Here is a 7,839-nt window from a genome sequence, read left to right as displayed (position 1 = left end):
CCTTGCGGTGAGATTTCCTTTACCACAAGTTCCGTTCTCAGCTATGCTTTTATTCTAGGGCTTCAGAAAAAGGAGAAGTAAATCCTGCTGTTGCAATTATTCGGAGAACTCGATCCCAGAGTGGCACTGATGTACCAGGAGGTTGCAAATAGAAAGCGGGGAGATTTTTTTCAGAAAAAGTTCTCAACAAGCTGCCTGAAAGCCAGAACAGAATAGACACATCTCAACATCTGTTTTGTCCTTAACAAAAAGGTTCTCCTCTGCTGTCACATGCAAAATAAGCTATATAAAAGAGCTTTTCCAGCCTTTGGAGCCAACTCTTTGTTTTTCTAAACGCAAGATGCTCTGGTTTTAATACAACCCCACTCTAACTGTGCCATGGTCACCTGTAGTGCATGGGTTGTAATAAGCAACTGGGGAAGGATCAAAAGCTTGAGTTTTGGCATTGCCCCTAAATTTGGGTTTAAATGTTCGGATTCCCTGGGACCTTGGCAACACGTGTGAGTGACACATGGCCTGGGGGAGAGAGAGAGCACCTCAGTCAGGACCAGTATCAGCAAAGGTTTCACAGAAAGCAGACTGGGCTAGAAACCAAACCACCTCACTAGTGTCTCCAGCCTGTGGTGAAGCTGGTGGCACACCAGCTGTGCAGTTACCTGTGTGAGCTAGACTGATGTGATGCCTTCCTACAAAACACAGGAGGTTCAAGATTTAGGGTTGTTCCAGCTCTTGCAAATACAGTCTGGCAGAGAAAACCCTGCCAGTGAGGACCTGTGGTGTTTGAACCTTCTCTGTAACACAGTTTGGAAACAAAGGCATGGCCTGAATTTCATACTTCTGCCTGGAACATTATTTGCAGCAGCAATTCCTTATATCCACCAGCCCCTGCTAAGCGGTGCTCTGCAGGAGAGCCACAGAATAATGTTAAACAGTAACTTTTAGCATTTTAGGGACTGATGAAAAGAATGCGTTGTGGGCAAGGGGGAAATTCTGAGACTTGGCCGTGTCCTGGTGATGGAAGCGGCTAAGTCAGACTGCCTTAGAGAAATGCACACATGCTTCTTTTCCAGCTGCCTGAGGCAGGGTCTGAGCCATCTCACAACTGAAGCTGTCCGTCTTACCCACCGTTTGCGGGAATATGGGAGAGTGTCTTCCAAAATTCCTTTGGCAGAGAAAACCCCCCACGTTGTCTTGCGAAATGCCTGGGGTCGGTACTGTCAAGAACCATCTCACAGCAGCAGATCGAACACTGTGCTGGTTGGAACTAGAAGAAGCAGAGAAGACTAGGGGAAAAGGCCAACTCATGAACTCCTTCCAGCAGCTGGAGAAACTGGAAACACATTGGTACACAATGAAGAGCGGTAAAGGCTCCAAACCTGAATAGTCTACAAGCAGAATTAATTTAATGTGAAGGCGAGACATTCATCTACAGGCACCGTTTGTTTGACAGCATGACCTGGGAGCCTAAAATAAGTGACCCAGGGCTTTCACTCCATTTCTAATACTCTACCTAAAGGAAAAGAAAGGAAACATGTATCTTTATGGAAATATTTCTGAAATATTGCTGTGAATCAACACGCAATATACTTTGCTGGACAATGACATGAATTTCTTCCCTTTATTTCCTCCAACACCCAATAAAATTACTTTTTGGGAAAAAATGTTTGATTAACAAATGCTATGGTAGAGAAAATTGGGAAAGTCTTGTGGCTTTGGCATAGGCATTAGCATATCATGTAGACCTCTTTGATCAATCTCAGAGTTTGTTCAAGTCAGTAAAAACAGTATATAATTGCTATGTAAACTTTAGTAAGACATAAGGTTTTAGACATAATGCTTAGCAGGACTGAGCATATTTGTCAGTTATGCAGGGCATAACACCAGCTAGTTTGCATGTTATTATGGTACGCAGACTGCTTTGCTTTAACAATTTATGGAAACAATCTGAAATACTTCTGAGAGAAACCCATGGCATTTAATCATCAAAGGATGAAAAATCTATCATCTGTTCTTTGCTGATGACAATGACCTCACTGGATCACAGAGGAATAGGTGTGAAAATAACTAGGAAGAAAGAATGAAGGCAAAAGCAACCAAACATGGAAATCTGTTACAGAAGGAGAAAGACAGTAGGGATTCTTAAATTAGTTGAAACAGCAAAGATATTCCCATCCCAGCCAAGAGCCACTGGAATGTGCTGGACCCCTCAAGCAGTGGGACAGCTTAACACTCAGATAAGTGTCACTAGGAAATAAATCTAACAAGTAGAAATCCAGCATTACTCAATAGCTGCTCTAGCAAAAAGGCATTGAGCCTGTCCTCAAGAGATCCCCTACTCCCACTGCCCTTCCCTAAGGCAGAATCAACTATTCTTTTATTATTCCCAATAGCTACTTGTCTACTCTGTTCTTCAAAAGCTTTACAGATGCTTTGAAAGCTAAAGCAGCACTCTGATTCACTCAACGCTGACTCACCCAAGCACTTGTTTTTGCTGCTTCCTGTCTTGACTGCTGGAAAGGTGGGTTTTTTCCTAACTTGTTTCTTCCTAGCTTCTACTAGTTTGCTACCTAATTTGCTTCCTCCATTCTGCAGTCTAAATTGATGACTCCTTGTGCACCATGAAGGTGGAAAAGAGGGTTTGAGGACTGCTCTTATCTCCTCTATTCATCTTCTCTCCCTCAAATGAAGTGGTTCCAGCTTCTCCTATCTTTTCTTTAAATTCCTGTTTTCTAGCCCTCTGAGCAGTCTGGTCGCTCCCCTCCGGGCTGTCACCAGTCTCTGTCCTCCTTGAACTGATCCCCGAAAGCTGTGTCCTGCCTTGGCTGAGACGTTTCTAACTCCAATCACAATGACTAAATTACGTGGTGTCTCTGCTTTTGATCACACCTGATGTCAAGCTGTTTGCTGTTTTCAGCTGTTATTGCTGAACCCCATTTAATTGCCTCCAGCCCCCTTTCTGAAAACATGGTACTTTAGCAGCCATTCCTCACCCTGCGTTTATGAGGTTGATTATTTTTTCTTGAGCATATTACTTCACAGCTTGCTCTCTTGCATTTAATTTTTTCCAGACCACTTCTCCAATTTGTCAACATTAGCTTGAATTTTGATTCTGTCCTCCAGTGAACATATAATTCTGGGCAAACTGGCATCTGCAGTTGTAATGAGTGTGATCATATCCATTCTGTCATCTAGGAAATTAAGGGATATATTGAATAATACCAGATCCAAGGCTGAGCTCTGCAAAATCACACTTGACCTTTTTGTCCTCCTTTGATAATGAACCACTAGGAGCTACTTACTAAGTGGAATTTTCAAGATTATATTCATTCTGTGGGGTTTCATCTAGGATGGTTTCCTTCCTCCCTTCAAAATGAAATAGTTATTTTTCTATAAGAAGTTAATGATTTACTTTCATAGGCCAAGTGATACTGGAATGAATAATGTCTCTCTTAGAGAAAGAAGAAAGCCAAAATCACTTGATGGGCCTGGTGGGATGATCTAGGAGTTGTGGATTGCAGTAACATGCCTGAATGGACACACATGCAACTCATCTACGTGATGGAGTCACAGCTCACAACACGGCAGGGAACACGAAGGGAGACAGTAGGGCAGCAATAACACGTGTGTCACAGTTTCCTGCTCACTGCAATGTGCGTGTCTGCTGGGGCATTGAGTACAAGGCTGTGCGCAGAGCTCCCCCCCAGCCCCCAAACCAAGGTGTCCAAGATGGACGTGGACACCAGCTGGGCTAGGGGACCCAGCCGGTAGCTCTTCAGTCACCACAGCTTTTGCATAGCTCAAGTGTGTTGAGCTACGTCCCAGACTGGCACTATAACTTCCCTGGCACAAGAGTGCAGCTTGCCCAGAGGCCAGCTCAGACACAGCTCATCTCCACCGGCTAACGCAGTGTACAGGGGTCCTTGGGAGCCACTGTCCTCTCTGCTGGGGGAATGGTTCCTGGAGCATGCCCTTTTTTCAGCTCTCCGAAATACACAGTGTGTATTTTATAGCCTCACAAAGATTTGGGCACAGGGCTCCTAAGATCTGTGAAGCTGTGTGGAGTGAGTCATGTCTACTACCATCCTGGCCTGCTTGCTCTCCTCTTGGACAGTAAAGAAGGAGAATTCCTCCCAAGATTTCTCTGGAATTTAAAATCCCTATTAAAAAAAAAAAAAAAGAAGAAGAAGAAGAAAAAAAGAGAAAAATTATACTAAGCTCAATCAGTCACTGACACAGGCTGCCTAAACTATCTAAGTCCCTGGAGTCCCTGTAACTTGCAAATGAGTTAACAACTAGACAAGTTATTGTACTCAGGTTTCTGAGGAGGATGATTATCAAGAGAACTGAAACTGCAGCAATATCCAGAGCAAAACTTTTACAAGTACTCTAAATCCATGTGAATACTCCTTTCCCAAACTGACCAGTAACAAATAAAGGTGTCAATCACGTTTTCCTACTTCCTTCTTCATACTGTCTCCACCTTAGTCATCTGCCCTTCCTTTATCTCTTTTTTTTCCTCCTTGTTTTCCATGGAAGTTATCCCTCCAAATTCAGTCTTCAGCCCCAAAATAGCCTCAGAAAAAAGCAGGGCACTAACTAACCCTCTGACACACAACTTTCTGTATCTTGGAAATCCTCCTTGTGCTGGAGCCAGAGGAGGAATGAATAGGGCAGAAGCTGTTTAAGACCCCTCCCTTCTGCATCAGCATAGCAGGGCAGAAAATAGCCAGCTTGCCTCCCCTGCTGCTTGTGGAGGTGTTGGTAACTTAAGGTAGGGATGAATTAAAACAACCCCATCCAACACTGCTAAATAGCACAATTTTTTACATTTTTTTCATTATGTCTTGGCTTTTAGTCCTGTATATGAAGATAAAGCATCAGAACACTTGATTTTTCCCCTGGGTCAGAAATTCTAATAAAGTAAGTTGCAGTGGAAGAAGAGTAAGGTTGGGGTGTTTTAAAGTTGTTATAAAAGCTGCCTCATTTTGCTTGATCTACCCTTGTTTTTGACATTTCCCTAGTCTCCCCTACTTTTTGTTGACATGTTCTTAAAGGATGGGTGGTGGCTTTTTCTGAGAGCAGCATCAGATATGGTTACGTGAAAAACACACGCGTCTTTTTCACAGTGACTGCAAAATTGATTTGGGTGTGGGTTTTTTTGGTGTGGAGTGGGGCTTCATTAGCCAACAGGTGGAAAGAAAAGTTACTGTGTTTTGGAACAGCTCAACAAGAATGAGATAAAAGTAGGTACAGAGGGGGGAAAAAAAAAAAGCTGAGATGCTATAAAATAGAGCAGAGAGGAAGCCACTTTGTTAGGCTGGATGGTTGAGATCAGTAAACAGCAAAGACACGGGCATGCAAACTGGCAGGGCAAAATTATGCTGCTCCAAATGCAAAGATGGAGCAGGGGGAAGGGGGGCCTGGGAATCCGTGGGAAGTGGGCTGCTTTGGTCTGTTAACTTGTCCTGCCTGGAGGGGAAGAGCCCCGCGCTCCCCTGGGGGACAGGTTTCTGGAGGAACGTGCATGCTGCAAGCATGTAGGTGAGGCTGCCATCAAGGGACGATGTGGCAAACAGGAACGAATCAAAGCGACTCCTCTTTGTGCGTCTGCAATGGAGGCTGAGTCATTACCATTCATCACCAGACCGACTGGTGTGTTCATTCTGGTGACAGTTGTTTTCGGGAGAGAGGACGGCTTTTGATGCCTTTTAATTCCCCAAAATAAAAGAAAAAAGGGCTGTCGAGGTAACAGGCATCCGGAGAGGCTGACTGAAAACAGTGGGTAAGGAAATAACTTTAAGTCCCAGGGAAATGCAGTACAAAAGGGAGCTGCCACAATAACCAGGACAGCATGGCTTGCTCCTTCGTGTTTCTGAAGGAAGCGGTAAATGGCTAAAACTTCCCATGCCCGATTTACAAATGAGTTCCAACTGTAGGACAACTCAGGAAAGAGAGCGTTGCTGTTGCAGGGTATTTTCTCCAGGTTTCTCCCTGCTAGGCTGTCTGTCTGTTTTGAGTCATTCTGTATGTGTAGTACTGATCATCTTGCAACCTATTTGAATCAAGCCCAAAATTCCTCCTCAGCAGGAACAGCAAAGCCTCTTCTGGTCCACACTGGTCCTCAGAGACTGACGTGCTCCACAGCATGCTGGGGCAGTTTAGCCATTGTCTTTGCAGGGGCTCAAGATTTCTCCCATCCACCACCTGCTGCTTCAGGGAAACGGATACGGATACGGCAGCAGCTGCCCGCTGCCAGGAGCAGCTCTTGCTGGGAAGTTTTAAGGCAAGGTACACCCTGTGACTGCCCTTCCTTCAGCACTTCTTTCCCTCACCCTGGCAATCTTCTCACACACTGGCTCCACCAGGCTCTGCAAGCTTAGTGGTTTCCAGCTCTGACCCTGGGTGGCAGCGCCTGCAGAGCTGCAGTCCTCCCTGCATCAGCACCCCCTCCTTCCAGATCGATGCTTTTCCTCTGCAGCTTTCATGTCTCCACCTTGTTATTCCTCTTCTCACACCTCTCTCCTTTTTCTCACCGATCCTCTCTTCTGCCCTGTTTCCCCTCATCACACCATAATAGTATTTTTCTCTTTTTGTCACTGTCTTCATCTACTCATCACCATGGCAAGAGGGTCTTACAGAGGAAGAGGGATGCTCCCATTGAACACAATAGGGTGTAGCTACCACCTAATCAGAGACGGTTCTTGCCTGAAGAAATCACTTCAAATAAGCAAGGCAGGAAAAAGTGTGAGGGGGGGAAGTCTAGAAAGATGAAGTGACATCTGCAAACCTGTCCGGTGGGGCCAGAAACAAGTCTGCTTTCTTACCCATTGAGCCAAAGTGTAGTCTTTACTCCACAGGAATTTAAACAATTGTAACTTTAAAGCAAAGCACGAGAGGGCCTCCTGGGAACAGAGCTCCTCCAGGAGTCTTGCTGCTGTGGCAGAGAAACAACCAGGCAGTCAAGTCATACTGTCCCATCAAAAAGCAGTCCTAAGAGGCTCTTGATTTCAGCCACATCCACCTAGGAAAACACAGCTTCCCAGCCCTGGCAAGGCAGCAGCCCCCAGGTTGTGTAGCTGAGATGCTCAATGTGACAGCAAGGGAGAGGCACGAGCTCCGCAGGATGCAGTGCCACTTTCCAGGGACCGGGAGGCACCTTACCCTGAATCCAGGGGAAGGCGGTGCTTGAGCTGGGAAGGGGATTTTCACCTTCCTATAATGACCAAGATGCTGCCACAGGATTTGCTACAGGAGCTAATGAACATGCCTCTAAAGGCCTGGGATGGGATTAGGTCAGGCACTCCAAATGATCCTGCCCATCTTCTCTTTGTCTTCTCCATATAGACTAGTTCACTGCCTAGGGGGCCAGCTGTCTCCATTTTCAGCCCTGCAGAAACCCACTGCTAGATCTTTTTTTTAAAAAAAACACATAATAATTAGATATGAGCTCATTTTGTCTGGTTGTGACTCATCTACCAGAAGCTCTATCAAACGCCACTGCTGTGCTGGGAGTCTTGCTTTCTAGGGTGTGGTGACACATGCAATTACCAGACTGAGTAATCAAAACCCAGTACAGGTTTACTGCCATTACACACTAAGTTTTGCTAGCAGAGTTCTGAGGGACTACCGGTGTTAGGTCCCACAGCTGGATGTGCACACACGTGCACACAAATATCCCTGAGTGGTCTGATGAAGTCAGCAGGGCTATGCAAGGCTCAGATACCACCTGAAGCCCAAACATATTTTTGTGCAAGTTTAGAGTAAGTTAATTTGTAGGCAAGGTCTTCTTATAAATTGAGAGACCTGGCAGGAAGGAGTCAACTTGCTTTATAAAATCCA

Source organism: Falco peregrinus, chromosome 3, assembly GCF_023634155.1.
Source record: "Falco peregrinus isolate bFalPer1 chromosome 3, bFalPer1.pri, whole genome shotgun sequence".
Classification (NCBI taxonomy): Eukaryota; Metazoa; Chordata; class Aves; order Falconiformes; family Falconidae; genus Falco; species Falco peregrinus.
The sequence above is the reverse complement of the archived record's forward strand: the minus strand, read 5'-3'. Positions refer to the sequence as shown.